Genomic DNA, 25,850 nt, shown 5'->3' on the forward strand with positions numbered 1-25,850 from the left:
ACCCCTCGGTGCAGAGTAACAGCATCAGAGTTCCCCACAGCCATCTTCCCGGGTCTTCAATAAGCTGAGACGGAGACTGGCGAACCAGTGCATGCGCAGTTGGAGCAATTTACCGGTTTGTGAGAACTGCACATGCGCTCAAATGGACGGAAATTGCCGAAGCGCTGGAAGAAGACACAAAGACCTGGAAGATGGCTGAGGTGAACTCCGATGCTGTGACTCTGCTGGAGCATGTGTTTAGTGTTTATAAGAACTGAGCATGCGCAATAACCAACAGCCAAATTAAATACCTTAGGGAGGGGGCCAAGTAGGTTTCAGTAGGGGAAGGAATCCTAAGTGATTTATTGGATGCTGCAGCCTTACTATTAACCTTTAACAACAGTCAGTAGCAGGTATTTAAGTATTTCAAAGAGGCTGCTCGATGATTTAGATTTTTTTTGTGGAGGGTTTTGGTTTAAAAAATCCATGCGCAGTTGAAGCAATTTACCGGCTTGCGTCAACTGCGCATGCGCTGAAATGGATGGAAATTGCCGAAGCGCTGGAAGAAGACACGAAGACCCGGAAGATGGCTGCGATGAACTCCGATGCTGTGACTCTGCACCCATGGGTAAGTAAAAAGTTAGGGGCATTTCCCCGGGGGGGAGCTAGGCTCGGGGGGAGGAGGGTCTGCATGGGGTGGGGGGTAGGGTTTTTTTAGGTAACGTATCTGGTTCTCCTTTAAGAACAGGGTTGCACATGCCGCCTCTGTGCATTGCAAATTGTAATCCGTCATGAGGTGCAGAGCACAGTGTGACCCTGGATACAACTGCTAAATGAACACTAAGGGGTCATGATTTTGCACATCTTTTTAGTGTTTATGTCTGGGGTATGGGACATGGTATGGTAATTGATCTTTTTTTTTATAATACATGGATTTGAGTTGTGCTTCATTTTACTGGGATAGTGTATTTTGTAAAACCAGTAGTGAAGTAATTTGCTGCAGAGTTGACTGTAAAGAGCAATTAGCTCTTCATTAATATGCAAATGAGCTCTACTGCATATCCATCCGTGTCTGAAGTTTAAATATTCAGACATTGCTGAGATACATCCAGATGCCTTTATTTACTGTGCAATTGAAGGACTTAGCAAATGATGACATTATCTTATACATACAAAAATTCTGACAGTCTTTCTTTATAACCAGGATCTGAGAATCTCACTTATTTGCGCTTATCTTTCATCAATAAATGAATTCTGTTACAATAATGTTTTTCTTTAGACATCAAGTGGCTGGTTTACTAGCATAGTTGCCAAATTTCACAGGGGTTTTTACCAGTAATAACCAGTAGTTCATTTTGACTAGACTGCTGCATATTAGTATAGGGGTGCTTAGTCTACTTTTAGGGGCAGATTTATCAAGGGTCGAATTGAAAATTTTAATTTCAAATTTAAAAATTTGAATTTTCGAGTTTATTTTAGTGTAATTCGACTAGGAAATAGTCCAAATTCAATTTGAGGTTTTTTAAAAAACAGATCGAAGTTTAGTGTCTCTTTTAGAATTGGAATTCGACTGTTCGCCATCTAAAACCTGCCAAATTGGTGTTTTAGCCTATGGGGGACGGACTAAAATCAATTTGGAGTCGTTTGGTGGACTTTTCTAATTTGATTTATGTTTGCAGGTCTATCCTATTCACCCAAATTAAAAAATTTGATTTTTTAAAAATAAATTTTGATTGGTCATTTATTTTTGTAGAATTTTGAGTTTACGGTATATTTTGATAAATCGACCCCTTAGTGATGCTATCTACCAACACTACCGAGTTGTAAGGGCCCTGGTGTTATTTATAATAATAATAATAATATTAATTGTAGTATTTTCATCCTTATTGCACAGAGGGTTGCTTACTATGTCATCTTTCCTCTCTTTTAATTACAGAGATATCAAATATTATTTTGCCATCTATGCTGCTAAAATACTGCTAAGTGGCATAGTGGTTGATTTATTAGTACGCAATATTATAAGGCATGTAAAGTGCAATAGTTTATTTTCTGCACTGAATTCATTGGTTCCAGCAAAGGCAAAATGATCGATTCCAATACATTCTCATCTTGGAATCCTTTTGGATTCCATTGTTTGTGCTATGATAAATTTACTTCGTATTAATGAATAATATTTATTTATATGAATAATTAATATTATTGTTGGAAGAACCCAGTAGTAATACTTTATCTTGAAATTTTAATATGTAAGCACAAGTTATGCAAGTAATACTGAGCTGCACATAATGCATGTTTTGGTAATGATAGCAAAAATGTTTTTTTCTTTCTAAGACCAAGCTTTGTTTCACTACACATGTATATGTTATGTCTGACTTGTATTCAGATCTTGTCGAAGAAAGGAAATGACTGCAAATCTGCAGTGGTAAATAGGCTTCAGACTTGCAGAATTACATTGTATCTATAATCATTCCCTTTTACAACTGCATGGGTTTCTTAGAAAAAGAGTTCCTCTGTGAACTGTAGCAGGCTACATTTACTCATTTGATACTGAAAAAAAAGTTTATATTCTTTAAGATGCTGTAAGTTTACATTTTTTACATTAAACACCAGCAACAACATTCTTTACAGTACATTTTCAATCTTTTCTTGCAGTGATCAATTATTGCTGCAAGGTGGGTGTCACTGAGATTAATTCTAAGTGCAACAGACCTCTCCAGTCAGAAGCTCCTGCATCAGGTGTTTCCCATCCCATTGCTGCTAGTACATGGCTCTGGGCTAAAGGGATAAATCATCCTCAAAGTCAGCAAGGTTTTAGTGATCTGATGGAGACAAACACTAAGGGGCAAATTCATCAAGGGTCGAAATTTGACTGGGGAATAGAATCGAATAGAATCGAATAGGCAATTCGGGCGAATTTACGCGCTGGCGAATAGTCGAGTTGGCGACTATTCGCCAGGCGAATAGGCGCTCGATCGAATATTCACTCGAAGGATTTTCATTCGATCAAATGCCTTTTTATTCGATCAAAAACTTGGAAAACAAGCCTATGGGACTTTCCCAAAGGCTTTTAAAGCAATTCGGTAGGTTTTAGGTGGCGAAGTAGGCAGTCAAAGTATTTTTAAAAGAGACAGTACTTCGACTATCGAATGGGCGAATAGTCGCAGCGGTTTTGCGCTCGATCCAGTACTTCGACTATCGAATGGCGAATAGTCGCAGCGTTTTTGCGCTCGATCTATTCGAATCATTCTACTCAGGCGAATTTACGCTAATTCGATAGTCGAGGAGCACAAAAATTCTAAGTTTTTTTACTTCGAATCCTTCACTCGAAGTTAGTGAATCAACCCCTAACAATGTGGTACAGTGCAGTGTTTTTCATAATGTATCTTATGGACAATACCATGTGCAAGTCATATAACTGTAAGGGGCACAGTATTGCTTGGGGGGGGGTGCAGCACTACACTGGGCTTGTAGACGCTGCTCTTATCCTGCAGAGCATAGCCCAGTGAACAGGTAGCCATGGGAGAGAAGCCTTCCTTTGCTAGAGGCTCCTGATTGGAGCGTTTCAGTGCATTTCATTTGGTATTTCCTACTTAAAGACAAATGATGTGATCACTTGAAAAGGGATATATTCCTGAAACATGTCGTGATTCAGCACCAATAAAGGGTGATTGCAGACAAAAGCACTACCTATGTTCCAGTCTGTTTCAATTTTTAAAGACAAATGGGTTGGATATACCTAAAATGTAAACTATATACAGTTAGAAACAGAACATCTTAGTGCAATTGAAGGGGCATTTCAAACAACATCACCCAAGGTGCCATCAGAGGGGAGAGGGGGGGACCAGGCCCAGTGAAATCTTCATCTAAAGGAGGGACCACCATGTTGCAAAAGTTGTGAAATAGTGTGTTACATATAACGTTATATCAAAATTTCCACAATTTACATACCTTCTGCATAGAAACTTACACAATGTACATTTCAAGCAATGACACTGATTCCAATGAACTTACTGACTTATTAGAACATGAATTAATGGAACTATTTATATAAGCTACTTATTATAGAGTAACACCAGCTGTATATTCTAGATTCGTTTACAGAATTACTGTATATGAGCGTTTCCTATATGAACTTTACAGCAGTCGATTGCCTAGTCATTGGGCCCCACAGCAAGGGCCACTAAACTTTGGGAACAGTTTACATGGGCCCGCTATAGTTCCTTTCACCCCCCCCCAGAAGTTGCAATGTCTGTTTCCTGTATAGTTACACCCCTACTTTTAGTAAAATGATTGGTTTGTATAATAGTAGTTGTGGTTGAAAAGAATACATCTAACAATTCAATTTTTTCAAGGGAAGTGACCAAAAAGTTGTTACTACAGGCTTGTGTTTATGGGGGGCCCCCATATAAATAACTTGTAAAGGGCCACAAAAGTTTCTGAGGGCCCTGGCCACACCATTAATTACTTTAAGCAGAACACCTTCTCACTTCTTGTTTTTGAATTGGACTGGATTATGACAAAAGGTAGGACTAAGGGGTAGATTTATGAACCTGGTATAAAAAAAGCTATGTTTTTATTTACCAATTTCCTTCCGGCATGGAATTTTTTTGAGTTTTTAGTCCCTCTGTGCTTTTGCAATGGGCATTACCAATTCCTCAGTTTGTTAGTTAGGAAATCTGCCCCCAGTATTGTACTAACATACTTATCATATCTTCGTTACATGCAAATGTGTAAAAACTAGAGATTTAGTAGGCTCTGATCTTCTTCTAGGAGGCTGTATGAAATTATTTTACTTCTAGTTACACTCTTATTTGTAAACATTTGTTTGATTAAGAAATACTACAAAATCATATTCAATATTATTTATGACTTCACAAAAAGACAGATGTTTAAGATATACCTGTAAATTCAAGTGATGGTTCTCTGTTCCTTTTTTGCCTTACATTCGTATTGTTTTTTCTGTTTTTCTTGAAAGGTTTATTATATTTTAATTAAAAAAATAAATACTAGGTAGGACTTACAAAAGATATTGACCTATATGTATATCAAATTGATGGGGGTCAATCCAAATAAGTTGGCTACGGCTAAACAAAAATGGACCGAAAACATCCCAGAGCTGGATGAGGAAATGTGATGTGAAGAGGCATTGGACTTAATACCCCATCTTACAATCTCTGCTAGAGATAGGTACATTCAGGTTAACACTCCGCATAGTACAGGTATAGGACCTGTTATCCAGAATGCTCGGGACCTGGGGTTTTCCGGATAATGAATCTTTCCGTAATTTGGGTCTTCATGCCTTAAGTCTACTAGAAATGCATTTAAACATTAAATAAACCCAATAGGCTGGTTTTGCCTCCAATAAGGATTAATTACATCTTAGTTGGGATCAAGTACAAGCTACTGTTTTATTATTACAGAGAAAAAGGAAATCATTTTTAAAAATTTGGATTATTTGGATAAAATGGAGTCTTTGGGAGACAGCCATTCCGTAATTCAAAGCTTTCTGGATATCGGGTTTCCGGATAAGGGATCCTATACCTGTATATCTAACTCCTCATGAGATAGCCAAAATATATCATGACATATGTCAGACATATGCCCAAAATATCTAGCCGAAGTGGGAACCTACTAATATGTATTTTGGGAGTGTCCCCTGATACAAGGCTTTTGGAGGGAAGTGTTGAAATACATAGAGCAGACACGTGATCTTCCTAATATTCTCTCTCCCAGCCTGTTCCTCCTGGGAATATTGGGAGCGCTACCTATGAACAATTACGCCAAACTCTGTTATCTACAACTGCACTACTTTGCAAAAAAAAGCGATTCTACTGCTCCACTCGCACTGGGTTTCTTGAAAAAATTGGAAAATGACTCTCTGGTCAAGCAAAAACTGGTATATATAGCACGGGGGTGCCCTGGAAAATTTGAAGGGATATGGGGCGCTTGGCTCAAACATAGCACTCCAGGGCCTGATCGGCCAATCATACCTGATTAGACCCCGAATGATGGGGCTCAATATGATTAACTGGGCTCACTTCTTGTCTTTTCTTTCCTTCTTCTTTTCTAACCTGTTTTACTATGTAAATATTATGAAAATGTTAAATAAAAACGTAAAAAAAAATACTACAAAATAACTTCATTTAATATGAATTTTAACTAAATTACAAGAATGCAGTTACCAGGAGAAAAAATGACAGCAAAGATCTGATTGGTTGCTATGATGGTACAATTTAGTACCTACAGTATGTTTGTAAATTAGTCCTACAGTCTTACTTGCACATGTAATAATGATTATATATCTATACATATTTTTATATATATACATATATATATATATATATACACATATATATATATATACATATATATATATATATATATATATATATATATATATATATATATGTATTAGTATTTCTTTTTATTCATAGACATTATATAAGAAGTGACATCCACAGCTCACCACTTTTTGAAGGTCAGCCAAATGCTGTAAGTACTTTTCAAGGTACATTTCAGCATATTCACCAAATTTAATTCCAAGCAGGTATCATGTATAGGTGTTTAAATCCTTTCATCCATCATTAAAAATAAATACAGTTTGTGCTGAACAAACTTTTTCCCTTTTTGTTTTATAAGCATTGTTTTTTATTTTTACTTGAGGTAAACAGGGAAGACAGGGAAGTTGAAGCTGCTCAATGTTTGGTCCTTGCAAGGTAGATAATTAGACTACCAGTATATAAACACATCCCTTCCCCCTTTGTTGTGAGTGTCTTGTTAGTATTAGTCCATTATGCAGGTCATTATCTCTGCATTAGTCCTTTTTTTACTAGAATAAAACACGGAGTAGCTTCAGTTTCAATAGTCAAAAAGTATGTCCAGCGCAAACCCTTGTTTAAGTAAATAAGGGGGTATACTGCCCCTTTCATTATAAATGTTATAGCTTCATTATCATATCATTTCAGAAAAAATATTTTAAAGGCTTATAATTTATAAATCTTTAAAATGCCAGGGTTTTGCTTGAAGCTTCTATGCAAAACCTTAGCAATCAAAAAATTATGTTATTCGGAAACTCCTTTATCCAGAAAGCTCCACATTACAGAAAGGCCATCTGTATACCCTTAGGGGTATATTTATCAAAAAGTGAAGTTAGAGATCACCACAGTTCGCTAGAGTGAAATACCGCCTCTCTCCATTCATTTCTATGGGATTTTTAAAGGCGTATTTATCAAAAATTCCATAGAAATGAATGGAGAGAGGCGGCATTTCACGCTAGGGGACTGTGTATTCTCTAACTTCGCTTTTTGATAAATATACCCCTCCATTTTATCCAAATAATTAAAATTTTTAAAAATTATTTCCTGAGGTCCCGGACATTCTTGATAATAGGTCCCATACCTGTATACCCTACTTTTAGCATTAGTTTATCACGCTAGAAAGCTGAAAACAAAACATGCTCATATAATGGGAATTTTTATTTGGTCAGGCCTGGATTTGTGGAAAGGCCACCAAGGCCCGGGCCTAGGGTGGCAGGATTTTAGGGGGCGGCATGCTGCCCAACCACACCCACATTGGTTCAGAAACACTGGGGATGCGCCGAGATACAAACGTTTTTAAATTTCCCAAGTGCCAATCCACATTGCTCTGGTCCCAATGATCAAAATTTGTGAGAATAAAGGGGAGGAGATGGGGGCGGTGAACGTCAGCGGGCCTAGGGGTGCTGCTATGTAAATCCGGCCCTGTCTTTGGTAACTGTCCTCCAATTTTAAAATAGAAACTGCTATCCGTAAGCAACACTGTTGTTAAGTCTTCTCGAATAATATGAGATCCTCCCTTCTCTTAGATACCCAGTGCCATTATTAGTATCTCATGTATTAATGACTGAGCATAGTCATATATCATAGTCATAGTCATTACTTACAAAATGTAAAGAAAATATATACATTATTTTAAATATAAAGCTGAAACTGTATTGATAATTGTTACTTATACAGAGACAAACACTTAACAGATAATAATCGCCTATTACTGAAGGCAGCCTGCTTTAAGGCTAGACTAGCTAGTGAATTTTAACTACAACACTTGCTCTTGGAGCTGGGAAAATATGGACACAGCAGTGTGTATTGTAGTCAATGGTTCAGTGTCGCAGATCAGCAGATACAGCAGTAGACCAATCAACTCCCTTTTTGCATTATGTCAACAAGAAAGAATAGAATACCCTTGCTCAGATGCAGCCAGAAATAAATGGCATGCCCATTTCCTATGACAAATACAGTATTTCTATTTGTAATGCCTTGTCCTTTAAAATATTTTCATGATTCCTTGCTAATTGAGAACCAGCTCTATTGCATACAGCAGACAACAGGGATCTCTATGGACGACATAAGAACTAATTACTAATGCTGTTCACCTAAGTAATTACAATCCACAGAGTATAAATGGGTATAATTTGCATTTTACAGCCATTTACTGTGGAGGTAGAGGTTTCTTCTGTTTTATCTTTCAGTCCAAAGTAGTAATATTAATATTAACACAGATGCATAAAAAAAAAACACTGACAAAACTCATGCTACTTTTTTTCTCAAATGCTAGCTTATTAAGGAAAAAAAGTGTCAAAATATTCCCGCACACATTTACTTGCGGAAAAAAGTTGCATGCCAGCAAGAATCTCATGTTCTCATTTATTTTCAGTGAGGCTGGAAATCTTGAATGTTTTAATAAACTGGGAAAATAAATAAATAATGTTGTTAGAGAATATTCCCATCGACAACCTCACAAACTTTTACTTGCCACGTTTTTTCTGGTGACTTTTCACGTTTTTTTCCTCTTAATAAATTCCGACTATTAAAGGTTTCAGAATATACTTGTGTGTCTTTTTCCGCGCCCATGTTTTTTCTCTGCATTTTCCTCTAATCGAGAAAAAACACCAAGCTGATTTTTTATAAATTGGCCCCTTATTTACATGTGTTATGTATAATTTATTTATTTTGCCCATATATAGAATTGGAAATACACTGGCAGATTAACAATCAGAAGCTATGATGTATGTTGGGTATTAGCATGAAGGATATGATGAAGGATAAGATGCTAAAGGGTCTGATGTATTTTTGTAATGGTAGTTCACCAGACGGTACCTGGATTACGCATGGCAAAAAATTAAAAAACAAAAAAATCTAGGTTGTTACAGACACCTAATTTGTTGGCAGTACCTTCAACATGTTTTACTTTTCCTTTAAATATAATTTATAACTCTGCACATTGCAGGTCTCTATAAAAATATATCTATAAAACAGTCCATTTGTAGAACACTATAAAGCACACACATATATGCTAAGTTACAATCACCAATGAATGAGCAGAGCTTTAACTTTTACTTCCACACTTCTTACTGTTATAGTTGGAACCTACATTGATTCCTCCATCAGTGAGTGACATAAAGACCATCACAATATGGTTGTTTTGGGTAAATCACGTAAAAAGGCAATAATTACAAATATGTACGGAGTTTTTGGATAGGGTTTTCCAGGTGCTTCTGATAAATTGTACTTTCAAAATGAGGTATATTGTCACATTTATTTATCTACATACTGACCTTTGGATCTATATAATTGACACACTAAATTGAAAGATACTTTGCCACATAATATTTCTGGTAGAATGCATCAATGCAAACAAACATTATTTCTGTAGTATCCCTGCATTTATCTTCGATTTTGATCTTTATTAATACTTCAAGTATGATGATCCTAGAAGATATACTGTATAATCTGTCACTGAAAGGAGAATTTGACCTCTATTTCTACTTGGATAGAAAAAAATGTTCTGATTTGATGAGCTAAAATCGGAGGCATCTGACAGAAGCTCCCCTTCAGCTGGATTGTATCTGCCTGCGCTGTGTCTCAGTGACGTGAGTCAGCATGACAAGGTTTTAACCGGAGACTATTCCTGCACTCGACTAGTCATCCGTAAAGCACACCCGGTTATCCACACATTTCATACTTAGTTCTTTGTTCCACAATCATACTAAAAGCCAGTAATCTGCTATGTCCTTATTCAGTAATGTGGTTCTTACTAAGCACTTCATGCCCTGAAGCATTAGGGTTTGTTATAATATATAGTACAATTTCTATCCATCTTGAGTAGCAAAAAAGCCAGTGGCAGTATCATGTCAGATAGTGAAAGCTCCCTGAGTGCTTATATCTCATGCTGGTGACCTCTGTGGCTTCTATTGAACGTCATAAGCTTTAAAACAGCAATTATTTCTCCTCACTATAAAAAGTTATTGATGCCACTGTTTTGTGCCTTTCCCAGTGCTGTTTGCTACATTATTACCTACATCAGAGCAGAGAGACATATGAATCATGTTGAAACAAATTACTTAGAGAAGGATAGATAACTAAAGTGTTCTAGCTGTTACAGCACTACCACTTCAAGTAGTAAGGGGAATGTTGGGATTTACAGTTTTGCAACAGCTGTGATGCCTGGGGTTCTCTCCTCCTGACTTTTAAGAGGTTGCCATAATGTCATATGTTTGCATCTATAAAACTTATGAAAACTGATGGATAGTATGAACAAAGGAAGGTAGGGAATCCATTTGAACATGTCAACATGCAGCATGTACAATCCCTTTGAATGGCAGTATGTGTGTATTATACACAAAAACAAAATGTGTCCACCAGGACTGATTGCTATAGTCATCTGCAAATTGTCAAGCACAGTTGATTCTCAAGAATGTGTTTGCACTGCTCTAGAACCTACGTTTTGCATTACATATGTGTTTCACATTGCAAGTGACAGGCAAAACTAGAGCTGTTAACTTTAAAGGAATAGTTCAGTGTGAAAATAAAAACTGGATAAATAGATAGGCTATGCAAAATAAAAAATGTTTCTAATATAGTTAGTTAGCCAAAAGTGTAATATATAAAGGCTGGAGTGAACAGATGTCTAATAAAACAGCCAGAATCCAACTTCCTGCTTTTCAGCTCTCTAACTCTGAGCTAGTCAGCGACTTGAAGGGGGGCCACATGGTACATTTCTGTTCAGTGAGTTTGTAATTGATCCTCAGCATTCAGCTCAGATTCAAAAGCAACAGATATGACCCATGTGGCCCCCCCTCAAGTCTCTGATTGGTTACTGCCTGGTAGCCAGGGTAACCAGTCAGTGTAAACCAAGAGAGCTGAAAAGCAGGAAGTAGTGTTTTGACTGACAAGTTATACATCAAATCACTCCAGCCTTTATACATTACATTTTTGGCTAACTAACTATATTAGAATAATAACTATATTAGAAACATTTTTTATTTTGCACAGCCGATCTATTTACCCAGTTTTTAATTTTACACTGAACAATTCCTTTAAAGAGCGGTCAGTCGGGTGGAGGGACTTGCATAGTGTGCCAGGGTGCCGCTGAAAAATATGTGGGTCTATAACACAAGCAAATGTGACCTTAGTGGAAGTGATATCATGCATAACTCCTCCTGAAGCCACAGAAATAGTACAGTACATGTGCACATCGCTTCTGCTGTCGTCACTGAAAGGTTCTACAAATGTGCACACCTGATTTTTTGCCAAAAAATCATACAAAATCAGCAGAAGAGTGACAGGAGACCGGGGGAAACTGCAAAATCTGGTAACTCCCAAAAAAATCAGGGGTTGACAACGCCTCAAAACGATGTTTTAATTGCAAGAAGCAGTCTTACATAACTATTACTACAGGTATGGGATCGTTATCCTGAAACCAGTTATCCAGAAAGTTCCACATTACGGAAAGGCTGCCTCCCATAGACTCCATTTTATTTAAATAATCAAAATGAATTCCAGTTCCTCTAAAATAATAAAATAGTATCTTTTACTTGATCCAAACTAAGATGTAATTAATCCTCACAGTCGGCACCCTAAATCCAGAACCTATGCTAAGCACCCTATTCTCAGATGCCGCCAGGTCTTATTAAGAGAGGTGCCAAGCGACGGGTTCAGAACAAGCAAAGGGGCACGACGGTAAAGCAAAAGTCTTTTGGGCAGAAGATCACAGTACAAGGTGTAGGCAGAAAGTGTAGTCAGATCAGGCCGGGTCGGGGCAGGCAGAGTACAAGTGGAGTCAGACAGGCAAGGGTCAAACCAGGAGATCAATCAGGAGGGATACGGATATAGAGTCGTTTACCAGGTAGGGTCAGGATTTCAGAGATCAGAATCGTCAGAACAGGCAGGGGTCACAACAGGTAATCAGATATCAGAAGCTTCAACAGCACAGAGGCACCAGGAACTCACAAGGAAGAAACCTATAACAGGCAGTGAAAAAATACAAAATATGCCTTTAAATACATTTGAATTTCGCGCCATTGCGCATGTAAATACTGAAGAAGCGTGCCGCACACGGCCTAGTTACCGGCGCACAGAGGAGCGGCATGGCTGGCGTCTCCGCCGCACCACTAGATCACCAGGGCGGTAAGTCGTTACATCATTCAAGGCATAACCAGCCCATTGGGGTTATTTAATGTTTAAATGATTTTCTAGAAGACTTAAGGTATGAAGATCCAAATTATGGAAAGATCCGTTATCCAAAAAGCCCCAGGTCCTGAGCATTCTGGATAACAGGTCCCATACCTGTACTATTAAAATAGTAATATATTTTCACTTTAGATAAAACACTAACATTAACCCCACAGTTCACTGTCCAGTTTGTGTTGTTGTGTGTACAACATTACAGCTGTAAAGTTTTACAGGCACCACATGATCCAAATGTAGTAGTTATTGGGAAAGGTACAGTATTCCATGTACCAAGCCATTTCTTACTGATCATTGCTATTTCTACTCCCATAGGCAGATAGTTGGTCTGACTACAGGATTATCTAACTAAACCTCACAATTTTTTTTCAAATGAAAAATTCCCCTAGATTTATAATAAAAATAAAAATAAGGCTCTCTTCAGCATCTGCACCCAAAGGGAGAGCCATTGATTATTTGTTTAATTTATTGCTTTTTTACCTTAGGATATGTTTGGGCAGTTGAAATTCAAGATGTTTTTAGGTGACAACAAAAGTTTACAATTGTAAAAAAAACAAAATCATGTTTAAAGAAAATGAAGTAGCATAAGGTGTCTGAGACAAAACAGTTACATACACACCAAGAGCCATTAGGCAATGAGCAATCTGCTGTGGTGCTAAGACCCAGAATGTGTAGGATGATAGCTGATACAAACTAGAGACTGTAAAATCAACACTGTCTGAACAGTCTGTAATGAGCATTGTAATTCATTTTTTGGGGAAATTAAAATCATGGTATAACAAGCGAAGGAAGTCAGTTTTGTTGTGACACATCTCGTAGAAAGCTTTACATAGTATGTGGGAGGAACACTGAAAAAACATGCATGTTGCACAAATGAGGCACGAATAACACTTTATTAATATCTAAAATATTACTAAAGAGCAAATTACTTTTCAGCCAAAGTATACTGGCAAGGCTGGGGGTGCATTTGAAGAGGGGCAAGCTGTGATGCAGAGTGGGTGGAGCCATGGCTTAGAGAGACTAGACCCTGACACAAAGTGGGTTATTTATCAAAATCCAAACACCTCGAAAAAATCGCTGGCAAAAAAATTTGCTGCGACAAAAAAGTCACTTGTGTAAAAATTGGCGCGCATCAAAATAATTTTGATGCCCATTGACTTTAATGCATTTGGACAAAGATGTTAAGTGCATTCAAAATTTGACACTCGTTGACTTTAATGTATTTGGACAAAAAAACTGCACGTGTAAAAATAGTCGCTTGTGTAAATATTGCTGCGTGTCAAAATAATTTTGACACAAATTTTTTTAGCATTTCACTACTGAAAACTGCAACTTTTTCGGATTTGATGTCCGAAAACCACAAAATTTACAGATTATTACACGAAACCTAGCGCAGATGAGGATATCAACAGGACATCTGTCATTGACTTCTACATGAACTCGGCAGGCCTGAGTTGGAGTTCTTTTTTATTCAGACTTTTAACACCATCAGAATTTAATAAATCCCGAAAAATTTGAGGTTTTTTTCCAACAAAAAATGGTGTTTTTCCTCTTTAAAGTCCAACTAGAAAAAATAAATAACCCCTGAAGTATACAATTGGTAGGGACTTTTGTAAATATAAGGCCTAGGCCTGCCAGAAAGGGGCCAATCAGACGCAGGCTGGGGGTGGGTTGATTGGTTAATACAGTTACATTGCAGGTAAATTAGTTAAATCGGCTTTGGCATTTGCTGGTATTTTGCCCACTAGCCTGGGCATGTACATAAATTATGTGATCATGGTGTGGGTCAGAGGATCATTAAAATATTTTTTCAATGTGTTAAATATGTCTTGTATGCAATTTAGTTTGGAGTCAATCACTTTTTTCGATTTGAAGAAACACAGATTATGGTAATCAAGGGGATACAGAGTAGAAACCTATCTCCAATATACTTTAATTAAAAAATGTGTACCGTTTTTATAAGAAACCTGACTGTATGCAGTGAAATTCCCCCTTCATTTATTGCTGTGGATAGGAATTGTCAGACGATCCCTAAGTGCTCTGAACAGCAGGGGGAGCCCCCGCCTTACTTCCCAGCCATGCAGAACTCAAGCAGCTTTATTTGTTTCCCTGTAGAGCAGTCGGCGACTGAATTATATTTTGCCTTTACATCCCATTTACTGTTTCCAACTCCAGCTGCAGGGACAAAGATCATGGAGCCATTTGGAGGATTATTTTGCTACAGCCACTGGTTCTGCAGAGTTCGAGAAAGTTTGTATAAAAAATACAAAAAATTTAAAATCCACATTAGATTACATGACAACACAGGACCCAGTGCAGTCTGCATATTCTGATTATAAATCAGTCTTGCAGTATTGGCTTCTGGCAGATATATTTGACTTGTGCTGTTTTGATAATTTATGACGATCCCTAAGCAACCCAGACCACACTGAGCATGTGCATGGTCTTGGTCTTGCAAAGATGTTTAACAAAGTTACAAGATGGTGACCCCCTGTGGCCAACTTCGAAAGCATAAATCATTTGTTTAATTAGGCTTGATTGGGCAAAATTGAAGCAGGTAGAAGAAAGGTGACTTTATCAGTCTGATATTTGTAGAATGCATAGATTGATCATTTTGCTAAATAGCTCTGGATAAAAACCCATATCCAGTACATGTATATTTGTCAGTGATCTGGGCTGTAGTGAAGGTGTATTTACAAAGCTGAGTGTCTGAATTGAAACAATTTTATTTTTGGCTGTTCAGACTGATATAATTAAAGCCTTTCTTTATAATACTGAGCAGTTTGCTGAGACTCACATCCCCATATCATTACCACAATCAGAGCCTTTACCATTCCTGTGATACTTATATTGACAGATCGCGTGCATCTTAATACAGAGCTTCTATAAGGGCTGTGAATTTTTTCATGCAAAATATCAAACAACTGGCGCACATTCACTCAGAATGTTTTTAATTGTATATTCAGTTTGCTAACAATTTCCATGGATGAGCTTTATTTTTCCATAATTGTGTGTTACTTGACATGAGTATGAATTGTTAGCATTGTCTGAACTGTTAACACCTGACTAATTTTAAAGTTAAATCTGCTAAGTGCAGGGGGATAATGACAGCTGATAAGGTTCTCATTCTCTACTGGGCCCTAAGGGACCCCATGGGCACTCACAAGGCCACAATTATATCTCAGTTTATTAAGTCAGATGTTTGGATAAAGTAAGTAAGGTAAAAAAATAAACTGGTAAGAACTTTGTACATAAGGATTTGTGTAGTAAAGGAGGAGACTACTCATTTGTGTGAAAGATTATGCTTATAACCAGGTCTTTCATCATAAAATATATGTTTCTCAGGGGTAAAAATACTGCTCAAATGCGAATAAACTAGAGTCTAATAGAATTCATTACCTAATTAGTACAGCATCTGTTATCCGGAAACCCGTTATCCAGGAAGCTCCAAATTATGGGAAAGTTGTCTCCCATAGACTCCATTTTATGTAAATAATCCAAATTTTTTTTAAATATCCTTTTTTCTCTGTATTGATAAAATAGTAGCTTGTACTTGATCCCAACTAAGATTTAATTAATCCTTATTGGAAGCAGAACCAGCCTATTGGGTTTATTTAATTTCGAAATAATTTTCTAGCAGACTTGTGATATGAAGACCCAAAGATTCCATTATCCAGAAACCACCGAGGTCCCAAGCATTATGAATAACAGGTCCCGTACCGGTATTTATGAAATATAAGCTATATTTACTGCTCATTTCTTATTTCTTAAACTGCATTAATAACTAGGAGCTAAAATAGAAAATATTCAAATCACAAAGGATGAACTAAAACATTGCTATTATGTTACAAAAGCTGATAATTATCTTTTATAATTCTTTGTGCTGAGGTTGCGAATCTGTGTATAATGTAATTGTGTCGCCGAGTGTCTTTCACAACTAAGACGTCTAATTTCTTCATTGAGGCAATGTTTTCTGGACCTTTCTCTTAGTTTTCTTTTACTTTCTCCTATAATAATACAACCCATAATTTCCCTCTCTATTAAACCATTGATATGAGATTTTTTTTTGTAATTTTGCGTATGAATCATTTATCACAATCAATAATATAGTTATATGTTAAGCACCTTTGAGTTACATTTTAAACATCCCAATTATTTCAATGCAGCCCAAGTACATTAAAGCTGAACTAAACCCTAGAAATTTATATGGGTAGAAACAGTGGCGGAACTACCGGGGGAGCAGGGGGTGCGAGCGGGTATGTGCAACCGGCAGGGACCATTTCAGCAGTGGCAGAACCAGGGCCCGGTGGGTTTTGGGTCTAGAGGGAGGTCCCGGCTATGCTGCACTCACTTGATTTAGCCAGGCCCCCTGCAAATTAGAAAAATTGGAAAAAATAAAGCAAAAAAAGTACAAGAACTGAACAATGGTGTGGAGACAAAAGGGAAAAAATTATGGGGAGCACAGTAGAAAAGGCAAGGGTTAGAGAAGCAGGGCATGGGAAGCCTAATAAAATGAAAAGAGAATTCAAAGCTCAAAAAGGAGGAGGATTCTGAAAGGGAAAGAAGAATTGAGGACAAAACAAAAGATCAGAAGATAGAATGTAAGGGGTAGAGGAGAGATGGAGAGGAAAAGTGGAAAACAAAAGAAGAAAGGGTAAGGAAATAGAATGATGTGGAGAGAGTAAGGGAGCAAACCAGAAAGGGGTTACAGAAACAATTACCCCTGCTGTCCTCCAGCTGCAGAATTGTGTGCCAGTTGTACTTGTGTACTAATAACTGTCATATATATATTTATTTTACACACACACACACAGAAACAGTGATGTGGGAGTTATAGCACATTCTTTAGTCACAAACAAGGAGCACAGTCGCCAGTTCTCCAAAAAAAAAAAACAACAACTTTCTAGTACACATTTGTTAAAAAAAAATCCATAGTTTTTTTTTTTAAAATGCAATTTCCCCTTCATTCCACTAGCTCTGATTAACAATTGCACAAATCTTTATAAGACCCCTGGCTGGACTACAGTAAAATGATCAGGACTGCCCTGAGTTCTGAATGGAACTCGGAGCAACACTTATGGGTTTAAAGTAATGCAGCCATATATCTGCGATCAATATTCAGAGTGAGTGGAGAATTACAGACAAGTGATCACCAATACTATTTGTTTTTGTTTTTTTTTATGAATGCATATTGGAAATAGTTTTATTTTTTAAATTGAGAACCTGGAACTAGTAGAGCCCCTGGCCACCAATGTGTGTTTTGGGTTTTAACCATTTGGGGCCCTGATAATTTTATCATCACCAGGATCTCCGATGTCACAGCCAGAGCGATCCGCGCCAGTCTCCACAACGGCCCGGTGTGACAATGGATGATAGGTAACAAGCCACTATTCTTTCTATTCTCCCTGCTGACAACCAAGGGAATAGTTGGCCGTAGCCCTCATTCCTTTCCGGCTTTACCGATGCACTTTTGCCACACATTCTAGCAAGGAGTAGGACGTGAAATGTGATGATTTACTTTTATGTAGAAGGGAGTGTCAGCAAGCACATTAACCTCCCTGGCAAATAAAGCTGTTTGCTCTGTGCAGTCAGAAACCCTCCCCCCCCTCCTCCCTGAGTTATATTTGTTCCAGTGTCGGGGACATGCTGGTGCTGGCCCCATTGTAAGCAGCAGTCCTGCCCTACTTTACGACTAAGATTCTAGCTATCTATAACAAAGCATTCTGTCCCAGGGCTGCACAGATCCTATCTGATCCCCATTAGAATCAGCAGTCCTGTCCTGCTTTATAGCAGCTGATATTCTAGCTATCTGTATAACAGTCCTGCCCTGCTTTATGGCAGCTGAGATTCTAGCTGTCTGTATAACAGAGCATTCTGTCCCAGTGGCTGCACAGATCCTATCTGATCCTCATTGTAAGCAGCAGTCCTGTCCTGCTTTATGGCAGCTTAGATTCTAGCTATCTGTATAACAGTCCTGTCCTGCTTTATGGCAGCTGATATTCTAGCTATCTATGTAACAGATCATTCTGTCCTTCCCTGCTTTAGGGCTGAGATCATCTATAGCAGGGCTACAGGATTACAGGTTGTTAGGAAGGCAACATCATCAGGGAAGAACTGTTTTGCCTTGTTGAGTATTCATAATATTCATCCTTTATCTTATTATTAAAATCATTTTTAGTATGTTGTATCTAATAGTGAATGAAGAGAAGGTTATGTAGCTGAAGTAGATCTGGCAAAGCAAGGCCAGAAAGTCACACAACATGGGGCATCAGATCATGAATACAATGTACCACTCAGTCAGCTTTTCTTAGCAGATCCTATCAGCACAGAGGAAGGATGCACAGAATGTGAGGATGGTAGACAGACCGTTTTAAAATACATTAAGTACATTTTGCAATTTAAACCTGTGTGGATATGCTTCTTCTACACATTATACAGTATGCTTGTGGATATAGCAAAGCTGTGTAGAAGGTAGCATTAACTAGGATAAGTTGAGGCGAGGGGCCCAAATGTATTTTTGCAGGGGGGCCCTGTGACTTCTAGTCACGCCACTGAGCAAGACGACTTGTATTCCATATGCGTCCATCAGATAGTTCATATGTGTATGGTCCTCGCTGGAGTCTCACTTCAACTGGTGTAGTAAATTTAGATTGTCCTTGTTTCAGTATTCCTGATTTCTTAATTCTGACTAAAGATCCAGGCTGAAAGTGCACTTCTCTCGCACCATGTTTTCTGTCAGTATAAGCCTTGCATTTTGACGTAATGTTTCACAATGTCAGCAGTAGATGATTTTGTAGGCACAGTATTTTGTGGAAGTTTGATGTCTGCAACATGTAACTTAGTGCGCATCTGTCTGCATGTAATAATTCAGCAGGAGATGATTGGGTTGTTGCATGGCGCGTTGCTCTGTAGTTCTGATGCAAAAGGTCACGTTCAGTAAAATGTGCAAGTTAGTGAATTAGCGTAGTTACGTCCCTTCGCCATAGCACAACTTCGCCTGGCGTAAGGGTGCAAATTAGAGCTAGAGTAGGTCCACTTCGCTACCGAATTTACGCCAGCACCCGTTAGTAAATCGGCGAAGTAACGAAATGACATCACGCTGGCGAATTTGCACTAGCGTTAGCCGCTTCGCGATTTAGTGAATTTGCCCCAATGTATATATTTGTTGGAAAAACACAATGAATAAAGAGAAAAAAAACGCTTTGTGGAGTCAAAGAAACATTATATAAAGTAATGTACCAATGGTATCTCAGGGGCTGCTCTGCTAGGGGTGATTACCTTTATGCTTGGTGGCACTATCCTATTGTCTCAGCTCTTTGGATGGAGGTATTTTAAATAGGCTCTCAGATTATAGGTGTAACCATTGAACCTACTACTGAGCATTGTTATCTCTACCTTACCCTAAGATTGCATTAAATCCACACAAAATTGTTAGCAGTTATTTGTTTTTTGTTTTTATTGAAAATCCTTAAAATCATCAGTACATTATGTGGATATGACTTCTCCCCATTTTGTGTGGGGTAGAAGTCATATCCACATAATGTACTGATGATTTTTTAAGGGTTTTCAATAAAAAAGGCTTTACTCTTCCTAACCACCGTGTGCTCCATATCACTGCTGCTAATTATTTGTTGGGTCATTGCATTACATTGGCTAGCCCCTTCTCTCTCTCTATTACTTTGGTGAAAGCTTAAATTTATTCAATCAATGCATTACCTCTCAGCGCTATTGGATGATAAACTTGACTTTTCACATATTGCTATTTTGAATAATTTCCTTTTCAAATATGACATGATAGCTGAAATGTCTATACTGAGTTTTTCTCTGACAGGGGCTATTCAAATGTAGAATATGGTCTAAGGTGAACATCCCCTATAAGGTTTTTATTCAGCAGCTCTCCAGTTTGCCGTTTCAGCAATCTGGTTGCTAGGGTCCAAAGTACCCTAGCAACCATGCATTGATTTGACTAAGAGACTGGAATATGAATAGGAGAGGACCTGAATAGAAAGATGAAGAGAAGCAATAACAATATGTTTGTAGCCTTACAGAGCATTTGTTTTTTTAGATGGGGGTCCCCCCATTTGAAAGCTGGAAAGAATAATAAGAAAAAGGTAAATAATAAAAAACTATAAAAAATAATGAAGACCAAATAAAAAGTTGCTTAGATTTGTCCATTTTATAACATACTAAAAGGAGAACCACCCCTTTAAAGGCAGCTGTTAGATTTCATGCAATAGTTGATAATATTCCACAGATGATTTGTATCAACTAAATGTAGCAAATTGTAACAGGTCAGAATATGCTTCTGGTTCACTGAGCTGCCAGACTGAAACACTAGAGAAAAGAACATTAAACTTTAAGCTTCAATTTTGGAAGAATGGTAAGAAAATATTAAATGTAAAGCATATTTCTGGTGAAAAATCTGAAAACAACTGAACTGAAAAAAGTGTTTGGAAGGTGAACAACCCGTTTACAATGCAGTGCAGCTATAAGCAAAGAATTACAAAACGAATGCATATGAATCACCAAACTTACCAGAACAGACTAATAGAGTTATTCACTGTTTTTTTTTTTATTCTTGAGGAATAAATAAGATCTGTTTGGAAGGAAAAAAGATATGTAAGGATGGATTTTGCCAGCAACACAATTTTTCCAGTATTGAATGGTGTAATAAATGGAAGGGAAACATTGTACTATGTTCTCTAGAAAGAAATCTAATTTTGGTGATGTAATTATGGAAGATATTTTTAACCCTTGTTTTCATAAGCATTATTAAAACCTTTCAAGCGCTTCAAAGGTTACCAGAACAAATATATGAAAATGTTATGTGTAATGGAAAGACAATTGTAGTGTACATATAATGGAGGCTTGATGAGTAGTCAGTTCTGCAATATAAAAAGCAAATACTTTGGCTGTTTTACATGATTTCCATTTACAGCACAAACTCTAATATCACATATTTATATTGGTGTAGAGGTTGAAAGAGTTCATTTATTACACCATGATGGAAAACAAAATTGCAACAATAGAATATAGCAAACTGTATTAAATTACACTGAATTGATCTCAAGGGAATGTCCCCTTGTTTTTACTGTGCATTATTTTGCAGTGGAAACAAGAGGTTTCCATAAATAAAAAAGTTGTTTTGAAATAGCCTTATTATATCTATGGAAAAAAAGGAAGTACATTAAGGGATGGGAAACAAAATTATGGGAATATATTCTTAGTAACACAAAAGTTGATGCTAAAAAAGACAGTTTTAGCAATTATAACCATGTGCTGAAATAATTCCTATAATCACTACAGTGACTGTAGCGTACACATAAACCAAAGTCTACCAGAACCAAGGACCAAAAACTTGACCTTGTATATTTTACCTATAATTGAGGTTGGTGATTTTGCATTATGAGAAAAATATTAAAGAGGAACGAACTATTGTCAACATAAAACTTTAATTTAAGCTTCATCACATGGAAATAAGACATTTTTTTTATATATAATCAGATGTAAATTGTGTAATTAAGTTATTCTTGTATATCCCTGTCTCAGCAATCTGACTTCTCTAGAGTCAAGTCAAATTTTGATTGATGGTTAGGTCAAATACACTGGTGTGTGCTGCCTAGACCACAGCTGTCCAACTGGAAGCCCATGGGGCGCATCCGGCCCGTGACAACCTCCTTGTGTGCCCCTCACGTGAAAGTCTGCCTGCTGTGATTTCTTATCTTGTGTAAGATTTAAAAGGTATCAGTACTGAGATTAACTGGCCCCTACATTTACACCTCAAATTCAGATAGTAAACTACTGCATTGTTCATACCTGTAACACCTCTATTGTTGACACTCCTAAAGCCCTGTACTGTTCACAAGTCAGACCCAGACTGAAAATGCCCCCATTATTCACCTGTTCACACACGCCAGACAAACTGCTGGAGGAGCACCAGCATTGTGTCGCTATATGTAGCGCAGTATGAACTGTGGTCCTGATAAGTTTCCCTGTCTCCTGCTTTCCCTATGCTCCATGTTTGTGCCATACTCTGCCTGTGCTCTACTCTATGTGTGTTCCATACTCTGCCTTCCCTATGTTCCCTGGGCGTGCCATAATCTGCTTTCCCTATTCTCCCTGTGTGTGCCATACTCTGCCTGCCCTATGCTCCCTATCTGTGCCATACTCTGCCTGTCCTATGCTCCCTGTGTGTTCCATACTCTGCCTGCCCTATGCTCCCTGTGTGTGCCATACTCTGCTTGTCCTATGCTCCCTGTGTGTGCCATTCTCTGCCTCCCCTATGCTCCCTGTGTGTGCCATACTCTGACTCCCCTATGCTCCCTGTGTGTGCCACACTCTGCTTGCCCTGTGCTCCCTGTTTGTGCCATACACTACCTGCTCTACTTTGTACCCTGTGGGACGTGAGCCTGGTAGTGTTTGTTCTGGGGGTTTATTAGCATTTGGACATTGTTTTTAGGGGCCCCTAAGGTGTTTAATCATGTGCTGGGGGGATGCTGTGTTATCCACAGGGGAGGAGGTGGCATATGTATGTTTATGGTATATTTAAGGGTATGACTTACATTTTCCACATATGAGTGATGAGTGATAAAACCATTTGGTTTTTTTTTCTGTTTGTTGCCACCATTAATGTGGAAATGGTCTTAAAAGTGCTTGAGATAACATGGTGTGGTTTAACTGGATGTGGTTTAAAGGACGTGGTCAACACTGGCTTCCATTATCGGCCATGTAGGCCAGAAAAATTCTGGCTCTCGGTACCGCAGAAGTTGGACAGCACTGGCCTAGACAATGCATTTATTGTGCCCCCTATTCAGAAAACAGATGAATACAGTGCTTCACCTCTAACCTGGACCTGCACCCAGAGACGCTGAGTGTGGTGCATAGTGCAAAATGCCAACACATGCCAATTTTGTCCTGCCCTGCCCCTATCATGATAATCACTTGAATCATTAGTGACAGGCATTTTAATAGGTAAGAATGCAGTGGCGTAACTAGATGTTACTGGGCCCCACAGCAAATCAGTTTAAAGCAGATATATTGAAATTGATTGTTAATTAGAGCCCAACCCCCCCCCCCAGCAGCTGCAGGGTCTGCTTCTGCTATAGTTATGCCACTCTATTCAAGAGAAAATCATCTGAAAGAGTGTGCAGTCATACTATGCCTAGCCTAGCCAATAACCCAGCATTAAATTCATGCAAAAGTAGTATGTTTCTAGGGATATAGTCTTTATATTTACCACTTAGCAAATATGGAAACTGAGTTACATAATTAAGTGGCATAAAAAATAATTAACGAGAAACCTGTTGATAAAATGCATTTTGTGTTTATTTAGCTGTCTTTTTATTTTTTAAATATAATACAATACAATTTCATTTTTTTCTGCAAACACAACATGCTATATTCAGGCATTTATCCTGTTAGTATTTGTTGTGAACATCTAGACAACATCAATGGAACACCACAGGAGTTCTGGACTTGGCCCAAGCAGAGTGAGGTGATTCAGTGACCTGTAAAACACTCCTTGAGAGAGCACCATTTGCACTGTCATCAGATCTCCTACAGCTGAAATTAAGCAAGCTACAGTATAACATAAATCTTCAGGCCACTTTCCCACTGGGCCACGATTATAGTCTGAATTTAATATGCATTCTAGCTTTCAAAGCAATCATTCCATTGAGAATCGGCTTGCATAATATTTACTCACGGGCATACAGCAATTATGGTGAAAAATTAAAGCTGACTTTCTTAATATATTAAATCTACTACACTATCCAAAACACGTATCAGAAAAATCCAGTAAATAACAACACCCCCAACACACGCAGAAAATCCAATGTCATACAGACCTACAATAGAATGGAAATTCCTAGCGAGTTCCTAGATCTGAGATGCTGTGAAATATGAAAACTGGACACTGGATACTCAAGATAATGATTGCTTCTCTCAAAGCTGCCCTTGCTTAGGGAGTGGGTAGAGCAAAGACCTCTGTCAACATCAGCTATAATGCAAATACTGGAGATTTGGTCCTAAAAAGAGGGAAGACAACAATAAGGGAAACAGGACAGCAAGACAGTGTGCATATATTTTAATTAATACATTCTTTGTTACACGTCAATTCCTTGTAGGGAAAATATTGTTATGTACGCTCCCTAAATTCAAAACAAGTGGTAGGCTCCCTGGTCTCCGCTCAATCTTCTGCCTGTAGCAGCCTCCTTTGGCCTCGGGAGGAGCCCTCAGCTGCTCAGATGTCGACCAGATCTTAAACTTGAGAGAAGCCAAGTAAATGTTCTGAATTGGCAAAAGGGGCATGTATGTTAACAAGGTTGGACGGAAGGCAGCAACAGTTCAAGGAGTAGACGATAAGCATGGTCAAGCAGGCCGGGGTCAGTACAGGTGGAGTTCAAGCAGGGTCAGACAGGCAGTGGTACTGGCAGAGTTCAAGTAAGGTCAGACAGGCCGGGGTCTGTACAGGCAGCGTTCAAGAATAGTCAGGCAGGCAAGGGTCAACATCGGTAGAGTTCAGAATAGTCAGGCAGGCAACTGTCAGAATTAGCAGAGTTCAGAATAGTCAGGCAGGCAGGATCAAAACCGGAATATACACAAGACAAAATCACACCCAGATACTAACAAGCTAGAACTAACAACGGGCAACGATTACAAACCCAAAGACCCTTTAAATAGATGACGTCACGCACACGGCACATAAAACCTGGAAGACAAACCGGCAACAGAAGAGGAAGCACCACGCAGCGGCGTCCCAGCCGGCCCACTAGACCACCTGGGTATGTTACAAACATTATGCAGTGAGTCAATCTAATAGTTTAATTAATTTTCACTTCTGCAGTTTATGATTATTTCTTCCTCCCTTCCTAAACAAACAGAGCATTTATAGCATTTGGCGGGAAAATTGTTTAAAGCTAGTTCTAGGATTAAGAATATATCACCAAAGCATATATCTGCTGCCCTCTCAATACAAGGGAACATACTGGTAGAACTATTTAAATAATCTGTTCATAATAAAATGTATGGGCCTCAGTCACAAAGGGTGGGGCAGGATGTAAAGGATTTAAAATGCCACCCTGTATTTTTCTGCTTTGCTTCTTGCCCCAGAGTTGCACCATTAGATGCAGGTTTGGCTCTCTAGAATGGAGTGAAAAGACCGCACTCTTTCAATGAATGCATTCAGTTGATGCAAAACACAGCAAGTCCCACAGGCATGTTCTGCGGATGTGCCTTGCAATTGCACCCATGAGATTTGTAAATGATCCCTTCCCTTAATGTGAGGTCCTTGGAAAATGCATTTACAGGAAAAGTAAGAGAGAAAACTATCACCTAATGAAAAAAAGTTTTTTAAGCACGCAACTATTT

Source organism: Xenopus laevis, chromosome 2S (genome assembly GCF_017654675.1).
Source record: "Xenopus laevis strain J_2021 chromosome 2S, Xenopus_laevis_v10.1, whole genome shotgun sequence".
In the NCBI taxonomy this organism is placed as follows: Eukaryota; Metazoa; Chordata; class Amphibia; order Anura; family Pipidae; genus Xenopus; species Xenopus laevis.